The sequence below is a fragment of the Xenopus laevis genome, chromosome 1S, assembly GCF_017654675.1.
Source record: "Xenopus laevis strain J_2021 chromosome 1S, Xenopus_laevis_v10.1, whole genome shotgun sequence".
NCBI classification, from domain to species: Eukaryota; Metazoa; Chordata; class Amphibia; order Anura; family Pipidae; genus Xenopus; species Xenopus laevis.
The window spans coordinates 37,195,687-37,209,796 of record NC_054372.1 but is presented as its reverse complement, the minus strand read 5'-3'; positions in this window follow the sequence as shown (position 1 = coordinate 37,209,796).

Sequence of the window (14,110 nt, the reverse complement as noted above, 5' to 3'; positions counted from 1 at the left end):
CTCCCTATTCCTGACACTTATGCCCCTGAGGAAGCCGTTATATACGGCGAAACGCGTCGGGCTGGTGGCATAGGTGGACGGTGGGTGATTAGCTCCCACTTGTTCCCTACGTAGTCAGGCAGGAATTTGACACTGGGGGATGAATGGAAGGGGGGTTCTGGGATAAGCTAATGAAGCTGGACTAATGCTTTTTGACTGTGGGTGTCAGGCTGTAACTCAAACGCTGGCAATACTCTTTTACCCACCGTGCCATTGCATGCCTGTTTTTATGGGTGTTTTTATGGACATTGTCCCAGACTTCCATACACTGTGAATGGAGTCAGACTACGCATGATTTTTGTGGTTGTGTGTGTGTTTTTAACCCAATTTAAAGTAAAAGTTACGTTTTAATCTGATGCAAACACCTTTTCAAATAACAATTTGTCTGAACTGGGTAGCTTGGAGGTCACAGGGTCTCTTTAAAAGTTCCTTACTTTCCCTGCGTCTCTAGTGGTTGTGGAGTGTATTAGTTCTTTAATGAACATTATCCAGCAGACGATTCAAGTGTATAATTTATTGACACTCATTAGTGTGAAGTTATATAGCAACTGGAGTTTAATCTCTTTCTCGAGTGTGAAACTACATAGTTAAGAAGCTATCATGGCAGGGTTTTTATCTAACCCACAAAATTTCAAGAAATGGAGGGAGGAGGCGGAGGAACTCTTTGGTGAAGGGCGGGAGATTAACATGAATTTACAGACTAGCCAAGAAATGGAGACAGTGTTTAAGAATTTAAAACGAGGAATGATTAAACAAACTAAATTGTGGTGGGAGATCACAGCTTGGGATAAATATTTAACACACAAAATAGTCCCCAGGGGGTTAAGAATCCGATTAGCCCCAGCTGAACACTTGGTGAATGAAGAGTTTATGGGGAGATGGAATGGACTACTGACGAGCTGTTCATTAGAGTTAATGAAACTTATAAAGGGAACAGAAGAAACTTTGCTTGAGCAAACGAATAGGGAAGTAGAAAACAATTTAAAACTAGTCCAATCTTTCAAAGAAGATGTCAGTTACAATAAAATGGAAAGTGATCTACAAATAAATATAGAAAAACTGGCTGCAGATTTAAAGACCCGCAAATGGAGGAAATTTAGTAGAGACAAAATGGATTTCAGTACAGGAAAAATTTATAATGCAGAACTCAGACCCTCGAGTAAGAACATTAATTTTGAAAGATTCAGTCCCGAACCTTACACTTCTGAGAGTGAATTAAGTGATTCATCACAGGGAAATGGGTCGCATACAGGCTCAGGCACTAATTCCACCCAAAATAGACAATATTTAAAAAAAACAACTCATGCAGGTGCACCCCCAACAGCACAGCATTTTTTAGAATCACGCCAGGGAGAGGGAGTAGGGAGAGTAAAATTAAGGGATCGGCAGCGTTGGGGCTATCGACACAACAGATAGCCAACGATGACACTTTACAGGTTTTTAATCTTTCAAAGATCAAACTGACGCACCATCAACTGGAGGGGTTAAAATATGGGTTGTCGTTCTCCCCTACTAATTCTTTTGTACTATTTGACCTCATTAAAGACTTACATCTATTCGGGAGGAAACTGGCACTTCACAAACATTTCTGCAAAGAAAACAAGGGGCAACAATGGAGTGCAGAGGAACAACGAGCACTTTCTGATCTTTATTATCTCTTAGAGGATAATGAGGAGGATAGAACAGATATTACAGGCCCGTTTACTAAACTAAAACCCAAGAGCACTTATACACCTTTGGGCACAGTTGGGGCCAAAATAGATACATTCATTGAATGTTGCACTCAGGACTTCAAAAAGTTGCATACTAAAGCATTGAATAAAGATCGTAGAATGAACAATCTTCCTTTCAAAATCAGACAGGGAATCAAGGAACTAGAGAAAAACAATGACATCATTATTAAGCCCAGCGATAAGGGCGGCAACATTGTAGTCCAGGATAGGGAGAAATATGTACAGGAATGCCTACGACTATTAAAAGACAAAAACTGCTATATACGATTAAGCACAGATCCGACGAAAATCTTTCAAACTGAGTTATGGTCTATTTTAAAGAAAGGTAAAGAATCCAATCTTATCAGCAAGGAAAAACAGATTTATATGACAGTCAGGTCACCTATTATTCCAACATTTTACACAATCCCCAAGATACATAAAAGTGCGTCCTCACCACCGGGACGTCCAATCGTGTCAGGAATAGGGAGTCTAACAGAACCAGCTAGCAACTATGTGGATACAATATTAAAACCCTTTGTTTGTTGTCTCCCTTCCTTTATATTAGACACTATGGACACTCTAAGACACCTTGAGGGGGTCTCTCTAAGGGATGACCAGTTCCTGGCTAGCCTGGATGTAGAATCACTGTACACGAGTATACTACATGAAATAGGCCTCAAGGCAGTCCAGGAGACTTTGGAACAGAGGGGACAACAGTACAAAAAACATAATGCTTTTGTTTTAGAACTCCTTGAATTTATATTGAAGCACAATTTTTTCACATTCAATGACCACTACTATCACCAGGTACGGGGCACAGCAATGGGAAGTACCTGTGCCCCTACATATGCCAACATATACCTGGGATGGTGGGAACATAATTTTGTGTTTAATGATGATCTGGCGGCATACACTGATAACATCGCATTATGGTTACGCTACATTGATGATGTAGTACTCATTTGGTCTGGTACTAAAGAAAAATTTGGGGAATTTGTTGAGAAACTAAACTGCAATAACATTAATTTGAAGGTGACGTCAGAAATCAATAAGGATGCAATTAACTTTTTGGACATCCGTATTTACGTATAGAGATATCAATAATGATGTACAAACCACAGTATTTAGAAAGGACACAGCAACCAATAATTTACTACATGCCAAAAGCCAGCATTCATCCAGTCTGATACAAGGCATACCAACTGGACAATATTTAAGGGTCAAAAGGATCTGTAGTACACAGACTGAGTTCAAAAAAGAGGCTGATAAGCTATATCAGAGATTCAAACAGAGAGGATACAGCCATAATTCACTGAAGACAGCCTATAAGAGAGCCCTAGTGGCAGATAGAAATCAGCTCCTTATTCCAAATAAATCGAAGGAGATAAATAAGTCCAACAACATAATAAGATTTATAGGAAACTACTGTTCCGAACAAAAGCAAATTCGTCAGATATTAACTAAGCACTGGCAGATTCTGGAACAGGATAAAGACCTTTCCAAGGTAATAGGAATGAAACCCACGATTACGTTCAGACGCAGTAGGAATCTGCGTGACCAACTTGTACATAGTCATCTGAGCAAGAATGTCAAATCAACGTGGTTAGAGAATAGAACTAAGGGTTGTTACAAATGTGGCAGCTGTTTGGCTTGCCCATTTATAGAAAAAGCCTTGGCTTATCAGGGCAGAGAAGATAAACCCATCTATACTCTTGAACATTTTATGAACTGCAAAACATCAGGGGTGATATATGTGATGACCTGCAAATGTGGCATACGCTATGTGGGGAAAACAAAACGTGAATTCAGGAGAAGAATTCTCGAACATGTGGGTGATGTGAAACATAAGAGAAACACCTCAGTGGCAAGGCATATTAATGAGGTCCACAATGGCAGCCTTGAAATGTTAAGATTCACAGCAGTTGACCGGATCGAACCCACCATGCGAATAGGAGATATAGATAGAAAACTGTTGCAGCGAGAAGCACAATGGATTTATTGGCTAAATACGAGAGTTCCGAATGGCCTAAATGAAGGCTTTACCTTCTCCCCCTTCTTATAAAATAATTGTTTCCCAAAAATTGTTGGGTTCAGACTATGATTTGGGATTACTTTTACATAAATAGCAAGGATGAGCATGATTGTGGGGTACACTATCCATTGTGAGGTGTGTTAGTTACACTTGTGCTTCTGACACTGGTTCGGGCTAAGTCATGGGGATGCCCATGCGACAATTGCCCACTAAATCCTCGGATGGGGAGCTAGAGAACCTGGTAATAGCCAGTACCCTTAAATTAAAACACATAATATAGAAGCACACATGCGCAGTCACTTTTGGCAATCCGAGAGGGTTAATGTTCACAGCAGGCGCTGTCTTTGCGCACAAGAGAGGGCAGCGCATGCGCAGTGGTTTTTTGAAGCCGCTATGGGTCAATCGCGGAAGCGCTACCGGAAGTCACTGAGCGCAACCGGAAATGCCAAGACGGTAGTGACGCGCAAACACTAACTGACACGGGGGACATCAGTAGCCTACTTAAACCTCCTCTGGATGCGCACACGCCACTTATGCCCCTGAGGAAGCCGTTATATACGGCGAAACGCGTCGGGCTGGTGGCATAGGTGGACGGTGGGTGATTAGCTCCCACTTGTTCCCTACGTAGTCAGGCAGGAATTTGACACTGGGGGATGAATGGAAGGGGGGTTCTGGGATAAGCTAATGAAGCTGGACTAATGCTTTTTGACTGTGGGTGTCAGGCTGTAACTAAAACGCTGGCAATACTCTTTTACCCACCGTGCCATTGCATGCCTGTTTTTATGGGTGTTTTTAGGGACATGGTCCCAGACTTCCATACACTGTGAATGGAGTCAGACTAGGCATGATTTTTGTGGTTGTGTGTGTGTTTTTAACCCAATTTAAAGTAAAAGTTACGTTTTAATCTGATGCAAACACCTTTTCAAATAACAATTTGTCTGAACTGGGTAGCTTGGAGGTCACAGGGTCTCTTTAAAAGTTCCTTACTTTCCCTGAGTCTCTAGTGGTTGTGGAGGACACTAACAAAATACTGCAGATAATTTTATCCAAGGGTCACAAATTTCTTTTTAACAATTATGACATAAAACATGCAATAAACAGAACCAATTCATATGCAGCCATTCAGATATTTAACTTCCAGAATTTAGCTCCATCTGAAGCGGGGCCCGAGCACTAGCCATTTGGCACTAGTGCTCTGGCAAGAAAATCGCTTGTACGGCTGGGTGGTATGCCACCCCTTAATTGATGCTGCCCTAGGCCCGTCCTATGCGGCCCAGCTGCGAATCTAGGCCTGCTCTGAAGCTCTGGGTGCTGCCCCCCCGGGCCTTGTCACGGCCGCAAAAAGAGAGACCAAGGTATGTGACTAGGTATGCACTTGGGGAGTAGGGATGTAGCGAACGTCGGAAAAAAAGTTCGCGAACATATTCGCGAACTTGCGCAAAAATGCGAGCGGTTCGCGAACGGTTCGCGAACCCCATAGACTTCAATGGGAAGGCGAACTTTAACATCTAAAAAAAAAATTTCTGGCCAGAAAAATGATTTTAAAGTTGTTTAAAGGGTGCAACGACCTGGACAGTGGCATGCCAGAGGGGGATCAAGGGCAAAAATGTATCTGAAAAATCTGCCTGTGTGTGCTTGGAAGAGATAGTGTAGGGGGAGAGCTGTTAGTGATTTCAGGGACAGATGATAGTAAGTTTGCTGGCTAGTAATCTGCTTGATACTGCTCTGTATTGGAGGGACAGAAGTCTGCAGGGATTTGAGGGACATTTTAGCTTAGGTAGCTTTGCTGGCTAGTAATCTACTGTTCTCTTTAAACAACTGCCATACGTTGACCTTGTAGGCATTGTTTGCCCAGTTTTTTTGGACGCAGCCACTGAAGCACAGTTGCCAGAAAAAATATGCCATATAAATGCTGAAAATAGTAATTTTACGCCATACGTTGACCTTGTAGACATTGTTTGCCCAGTTTTTTTGGTTGCAGCCACTGAAGCACAGTTGCCAGAAAAAATATGCCATATAAATGCTGAAAATAGTCATTTTTTGCCATACGTTGACCTTGTAGGCATTGTTTGCCCAGTTTTTTTGGTCGCAGCCACTGAAGCACAGAGGCCAGAAAAATTATGCCATATAAATGCTGAAAATATGCATTTTTTTGGTCGCAGCCACTGAAGCACAGTTGCCAGAAAAAATATGCCATATAAATGCTGAAAATAGTCATTTTTTGCCATACGTTGACCTTGTAGACATTGTTTGCCCAGTTTTTTTGGTTGCAGCCACTGAAGCACAGAGGCCAGAAAAAATTAAACCAGTAGGGTTTGCACCCTAGTTTGTAACGGTGGCGGAGGGAGGAGGACGCTAAAGGACAGCTGTGTGTGGGGTCATGAGGCTTGAAGAGAAGGACAGCTGCATAGAAGTCAGAACAAGTCTTCCGGCGTGCAGTAACCCTCCGAGATCCACCCCTCATTCATTTTAATAAAGGTCAGGTAATCGACACTTTTGTGACCTAGGCGAGTTCTCTTCTCAGTTACAATCCCTCCTGCTGCACTGAAGGTCCTTTCTGAGAGCACACTTGAGGCTGGGCAAGACAAGAGGTTCATGGCAAATTGTGACAGCTCTGGCCACAGATCAAGCCTGCACACCCAGTAGTCCAGGGGTTCATCGCTCCTCAGAGTGTCGATATCTGCAGTTAATGCCAGGTAGTCCGCTACCTGCCGGTCGAGGCGTTCTTTGAGGGTGGATCCAGAAGGGTTGTGGCGCTGCCTTGGACAGAAAAACATTTGCATGTCTGACGTTACAGACTGGCCAAAGGGCTTTGTCCTTGCAGGTGCGCTCGTGGCAGGATTACTGGCACCTCTGCCCCTGGAATGTTGATGAGTTCCTGAAGTGACATCACCCTTAAAAGCATTGTACAACATGTTTTGCAGGCTGGTTTGTAAATGCCGCATCTTTTCGGACTTGTGGTATGTTGGTAACATTTCTGACACTTTATGCTTGTACCGAGGGTCTAGTAGCGTTGCGACCCAGTACAGGTCCTTCTCCTTAAGCCTCTTGATACGGGGGTCCTTCAACAGGCATGACAGCATGAAAGACCCCATTCTCACAAGGTTGGATGCAGAGCTATCCATCTCCGCTTCCTCATTATCAAGGACTGCATCATCCACGGTCTCCTCCCCCCAGCCACGTACAAGACCAGGGGTCCCCAAAAGGTCACCACTAGCCCCCTGGGAAGCCTGCTCCTGTTGGTCCTCCTCCTCCTCCTCCACAAAGCCACCTTCCTCCTCTGACTCCACTTCTGGCACCTCTCCCTGCGTTGCAGCAGGTGCCTGGGTTCGTTCTGGTGATTCCGACCAGAAATCGTGCGCTTCCAGCTCCTCGTCACGCTGGTCTACAGCCTCATCTGTCACTCGTCGCACGGCACGCTCCAGGAAGAAAGCGAAGGGTATTAGGTCGCTGATGGTGCCTTCGGTGCGACTGACCATATTTGTCACCTCTTCAAAAGGTCGCATGAGCCTGCAGGCATCGCGCATAAGCACCCAGTAACGGGGGAAAAAAATCCCCAGCTCTGCAGATCCAGTCCTACCACCCAGTTCAAAAAGGTACTCGTTGACGGCCCTTTGTTGTTGCAGCAGACGTTCCAACATAAGGAGCGTTGAATTCCAGCGAGTCTGGCTGTCAGAAATCAAACGCCTGACTGGCATGTTGTAGCGCTGCTGAATGTCAGCAAGGCGTGCCATGGCTGTGTAGGAACGTCTGAAATGGGCCGACACCTTTCTGGACTGGGTGAGAACGTCCTGGAATCCTGGGTACTTGGAGACAAAACGTTGGACTATTAAATTTAACACATGTGCCATGCAGGGCACATGTGTTAAATTGCCCAGTCTCAACGCTGCCAACAGATTGCTTCCATTGTCACACACCACTTTTCCGATCTGCAGTTGGTGTGGGGTCAGCCACCGATCGGCCTGTGACTGCAGAGATGACAGGAGTACAGATCCGGTATGGTTTTTGCTTTCCAGGCACGTCATCCCCAAGACAGCGTGACAACGGCGTACCTGGCACGTCGAATAGCCTAGGGGGAGCTGGGGGTGCACAGGTGTGGAGGAGGAGAAGGAGGACCCAGCAGCAGAGTAAGAAGAAGAAGAGGAAGAAGACGAGGTAGAGAGCGATGGAGGAGTAGAGGTGGTGGCAGAACCGCGTGCAATCCGTGGCGGTGACACCAACTCCACTGTTGTTGTTGAGCTACCCATTCCCTGCTTCCCAGCCATTACCAAGTTCACCCAGTGGGCAGTGTAGGTGACATACCTGCCCTGACCATGCTTGGAGGACCATGCGTCAGTAGTCATATGGACCTTTGGCCCAACACTAAGTGACAGAGATGCGGTAACTTGGCTCTGCACATGTTGGTACAGGTGTGGTATTCCCTTTTTAGAAAAAAAATTGCGGCTGGGTACCTTCCACTGCGGTGTCCCAATTGCTACAAATTTGCGGAAGGCCTCAGAGTCCACCAGCTGGTATGGTAAAAGCTGGCGGGCTAAGAGTGCAGACAAGCCAGCTGTCAGACGCCGGGCAAGGGGGTGACAGTCAGACATTGGCTTCTTACGCTCAAACATGGCCTTCACAGAAACTTGGCTGGTGGCAGATGACTGGGAATGGGAACAGGTGGTCAAGGTGGAAGGCGGAGTGGAGGGTGGTTCAGACGGGTCAAGGAGAGCAGAGGTAGAGCAGTAAGATGCTGGACCAGAAGGAGTGTGGCTTTTAGTTTGCCTGTTGCCTTTGAGGTGTTGCTCCCAAAGTGCTTTGTGCTTGCCGCTCATGTGCCTTCGCATAGAAGTTGTACCTATGTGGCTGTTGGGCTTACCAAGGCTCAGTTTCTGACTGCACTCATTGCAAATTACAATGCTTTTGTCAGAGGCACACACATTAAAAAAATCCCACACTGCTGACTTTTTGGAAGTGTGCGATCTGGCGGTAACAGTAGAAGTTGGCGGCATTGGCGGCAATGGCGGGTGCGTTGGCCGGCTGAACACAGGTGCCGATACATGTTGTTGCCCTACTGATCCCTGCGGGCTGTCCTCCCTGCTTCTTCTAAGTCTTATTCTCCTACTGCCTCTCTGACTCTCCGTCTCTCCATCTGAACTACCCTCCTCTTGCTCTCTTCTACTAGGCACCCACAAAACATCAATCTCCTCATCATCATTCTCCTCAGATGCATCAATTTCTTCTGACACATCACAGAAGGAAGCAGCAGCGGGGACCTCCTCCTCATCACTCATTATGTCCATCTCTATCGTGTTCTCTGCCAGAATTAAATCTGGTGTAAGGTCCTCATCTCCTTCATCTTCTTCTGGCAATAATGGTTGCGCATTACTCAGTTCAAGAAACTCATGGGAAAATAACTCCTCTGACTCCAGTGAAGAAGGGGCACCGGTGGTGGAGGAAGTGTTACGTGGGGTGGCCATAGCAGTGGAGGATGAGGAGGATGTTGTGGTAAAGTTAGAAACGGTAGAGGATGGGGTGTGCTGTGTAAGCCAGTCAACTACCTCTTCAGCATTTTGGGAGTTCAGGGTCATTGGCTTTTTAAAACTGGGCAATTTGCTAGGGCCACAGGATTGCATAGCAGCACGGCCCCTAGCACGGCCTCTGCGTGGCGGCCTGCCTTTGCCTGGCATTATTTTTAAAAAAACAACAACAACAAAAACTCAGTTGGTTTTTCTGGAAACGATAATACACACAGCTAGATGGCAGTTTGAAGAAAACAGTGTGCAAATAATGCCTACAAGGTCAACGTATACACTACTACAGTGGTGGATACGGATTACGTAAAATATATGAATGCTGCTTGAAAAAAAGTAACTCAAGTGGTTTTTCTAGAGACGATAATATTATCAATATTTAGACAAAATGTGAACAAGCTCACACAGCTAGATGGCGGGTTGAAGAAAACAGTGTGCAAATAATGCCTACAAGGTCAACGTATACACTACTACAGCGGTGGATACGGATTACGTAAAATATATGAATGCTGCTTGAAAAAAAGTAACTCAAGTGGTTTTTCTAGAGACGATAATATTATCAATATTTAGACAAAATGTGAACAAGCTCACACAGCTAGATGGCGGGTTGAAGAAAACAGTGTGCAAATAATGCCTACAAGGTCAACGTATACACTACTACAGCGGTGGATACGGATTACGTAAAATATATGAATGCTGCTTGAAAAAAAGTAACTCAAGTGGTTTTTCTAGAGACGATAATATTATCAATATTTAGACAAAATGTGAACAAGCTCACACAGCTAGATGGCGGGTTGAAGAAAACACTGTGCAAATAATGCCTACAAGGTCAACGTATACACTACTACAGCGGTGGATACGGATTACGTAAAATATATTATGGCTGCTTGAAAAAAGTCACTCCGGTGTTTTTTCTGGAGACGGTAATATTATGGATATTTAGACAGAATGTGAACAAGGTCACACAGCTAGATGGCAGGTTGAAGAAAACAGTGTGCAAATAATGCCTACAAGGTCAACGTATACACTACTACAGCGGTGGATACGGATTACGTAAAATATATGAATGCTGCTTGAAAAAAAGTAACTCAAGTGGTTTTTCTAGAGACGATAATATTATCAATATTTAGACAAAATGTGAACAAGCTCACACAGCTAGATGGCGGGTTTAAGAAAACACTGTGCAAATAATGCCTACAAGGTCAACGTATACACTACTACAGCGGTGGATACGGATTACGTAAAATATATTATGGCTGCTTGAAAAAAGTCACTCCGGTGTTTTTTCTGGAGACGGTAATATTATGGATATTTAGACAGAATGTGAACAAGGTCACACAGCTAGATGGCGGGTTGAAGAAAACAGTGTGCAAATAATGCCTACAAGGTCAACGTATACACTACTACAGCGGTGGATACGGATTACGTAAAATATATGAATGCTGCTTGAAAAAAAGTAACTCAAGTGGTTTTTCTAGAGACGATAATATTATCAATATTTAGACAAAATGTGAACAAGCTCACACAGCTAGATGGCGGGTTGAAGAAAACACTGTGCAAATAATGCCTACAAGGTCAACGTATACACTACTACAGCGGTGGATACGGATTACGTAAAATATATTATGGCTGCTTGAAAAAAGTCACTCCGGTGTTTTTTCTGGAGACGGTAATATTATGGATATTTAGACAGAATGTGAACAAGGTCACACAGCTAGATGGCGGGTTGAAGAAAACAGTGTGCAAATAATGCCTACAAGGTCAACGTATACACTACTACAGCGGTGGATACGGATTACGTAAAATATATTATGGCTGCTTGAAAAAAGTCACTCCGGTTTTTTTCTGGAGACGGTAATATTATGGATATTTAGACAGAATGTGAACAAGGTCACACAGCTAGATGGCGGGTTGAAGAAAACAGTGTGCAAATAATGCCTACAAGGTCAACGTATACACTACTACAGCGGTGGATACGGATTACGTAAAATATATGAATGCTGCTTGAAAAAAGTCACTCCGGTGTTTTTTCTGGAGACGGTAATATTATGGATATTTAGACAGAATGTGAACAAGGTCACACAGCTAGATGGCGGGTTGAAGAAAACAGTGTGCAAATAATGCCTACAGGGCAAATAATGCCTAAAAGGTCAACTTATACACTACTACAGCGGTAGTAAAATAAAAAAAAGTAAAATAAAAAAAAATGAATATTAAAAAAAAAAAATTAAAGTTGGTGCTGCTGAACTACTAGGAGCAGCAGATTAGCACACCAGTCCCACTCCCCAACACTGCTAGACTAATAGCACTGGGCTCTTATAGTAGTAGTAGTAGTAGTAGTAGTAAAACAACAAAAAAATAAATAAAAGCAGTCCTTACAAGGACTACTGTTATTGCAGCAGTCAGCAGATGAGATCAGAAGCAGGACAGCTGCCCACTGCAGCTACATACAGAGCACTGCAGTAGAAGGTAGATTACTAGCCAGCAAAGCTACCTAAGCTTAAATGTCCCTCAAACCCCTGCAGACTTCTGTCCCTCCAATAACAGAGCAGTATCAAAACGATTACTAGCCAGCAAACTTTCAACTGTCCCTGAAATCACTAACAGGCAGCAGCTCTCTCCCTACACTATCTCTTCAGCACACACAGGCAGAGTGAAAAAACGCTGCAGGGCTTCGGTTTTTATAGGGAAGGGGAGTGGTCCAGGGGAGAGCTTCCTGATTGGCTGCCATGTACCTGCTGGTCTGGGGTGAGAGGGCAAAAAAAAGCGCCAACAATGGCGAACCCAAAATGGCGAACGTCGCGCGACGTTCGCGAACTTCCGGCGAGCGCGAACACCCGATGTTCGCGCGAACAAGTTCGCCGGCGAACAGTTCGCGACATCTCTATTGGGGAGTGGGTGCAAAGAAGGGTAGTGTGGCTGAGTGGAACTCATGGCTGGGACATGGGGCCCGGGTGTGTGTGTTTGGTCAGCCAAATCCCAAACTGAATTTGGGGTTTGGTGCATCCCTAATGCTATTCCAAAACAAGGTTAATTTACTGTTTGTTAGCTGGTACAGGTACAGTGATTCAGTGACTGAACACTAACCATGCTTTGGGTAGGCTTGATGCATTCCTGCATGTATGGTGCAGGCATATTCAGTACAAACATCAGCTGACCTATGTTTCATCATATCAGGCCTAATTAACTTTCTATAAGCTAAAGGTTCTGATTGGATAAACTGATCACTTTAGGTTGGCATTTTGAGCCAGTCGAATTGAATGTGTCCTCAGTTCAAGCTTTAAGCCTAGCAAGCTTGAATAAACACAAATCAAAATGAAACAGTTTAAGCCTTGACAGGGAACCAAATCCAGCCCGATTAAATTAAATTAAAGACATAGACAAAGAGAATCCAGGTAGTTAAAAATCCTACATTATGTGCTATGACACCTGCTATTGACAGCAGTAGCACAATAAATAGTTGAAAGATATAAATGAAGATATCTCACTAATATCTTGTGGATTCTTGTAGCTGAATTTAATGTACATAACCCAACAAGGTTTAATGCTTAATAAAGCAAGGCAGAATGAATACAGGCAGCAATGCTGATAATTGTTTGCATAATTATATAATATAATGGCAACACTGACATATTAGTTTTGGTGTAAATGGACTAAATAAGAATAAATGAGAGCTAAAGCCTAACAAAGAATCACATTAAGAAATACTTTCTGTATCCAATGTTTTCATCTTTTTGTACCAACGCCAGGGCCGGATTTCCTTCTGCGGCATCCCGAGGCCTCGCAGTCCTAGTGCCCGCTGAACGTTTCGTTCCCAAAGTTGCTGGGTGACATGAAGCCCCTAGAATTTCGCCGCCCTAGGCCTGGGCCTTTGTGGCCTTCGCCACAAATCCAGGCCTGACCAGCCCAAAGGTACAACTGTGCTATAACAGTTAAGATCTGTGCCTGTAATAATTCCCCTGTAACTCCCCATCTTTCTGTTCTGCTCTTGGCTGCTGTCAGTCACATAACTTTACAATGTACTGAGCAGAAAGTGAAATAGAATTTGTAGAATGAAAATTTTAATTCAACTAAGCAAAGGGTTCATGCTTTATCCATGATTAAACTGTAACCCATCTATTTAGAAGCAATCACAGTACAGACGTGGGACCTGTTATCCAGAATGCTCAAGACCTAGGGTTTTCTAGAAAAGGGAGCTTTCTGTCATTTGGATCACCATGTTAAGTCTACTAAAAATAACTTTTAAACATTAATTAAGCCCAATAGGATTGTTTAAACACCAATAAGGATAAATTATATCTTAGTTGTAATCAAACAAAAGCTGCTGTTTTATTACTATAGTGAAACATGAAATAATAATAATTAAAACTTTGAATTATTTGATTAAAATGGAGTTTATTGGAGCCTTCCCATAATTCAGAGCTTTCTGGATAACAGGTTTCTGGATAATGGATCTCTTACCTTACCTCTTATAGTTCTCTTATGTGGCTAGCACATGGTTTATCTTGGCACACAAATGTCAAATACTTAAATACTTAAAGTAAACCAAGAATAAAATAATTTCCATGAATGTCATTTATCAAAATATCCAAACTGAAAAAGCACAAACGGGAAAAGTCACTGAAAAGTCATGGAAACTGCAACTGTTTTGACTTGTTGCACCATATCTGTGACATTTTCATATTGTTGCACAAAAGGCAGCATCAAAAACACTTTTTCTCTATACTCTTCCTTTCTTCATCAGGTTTGTAATCCAACTGCAAATACCTAACCTTAAACCAATATTCTCTAATGTATACAATAACATTGTG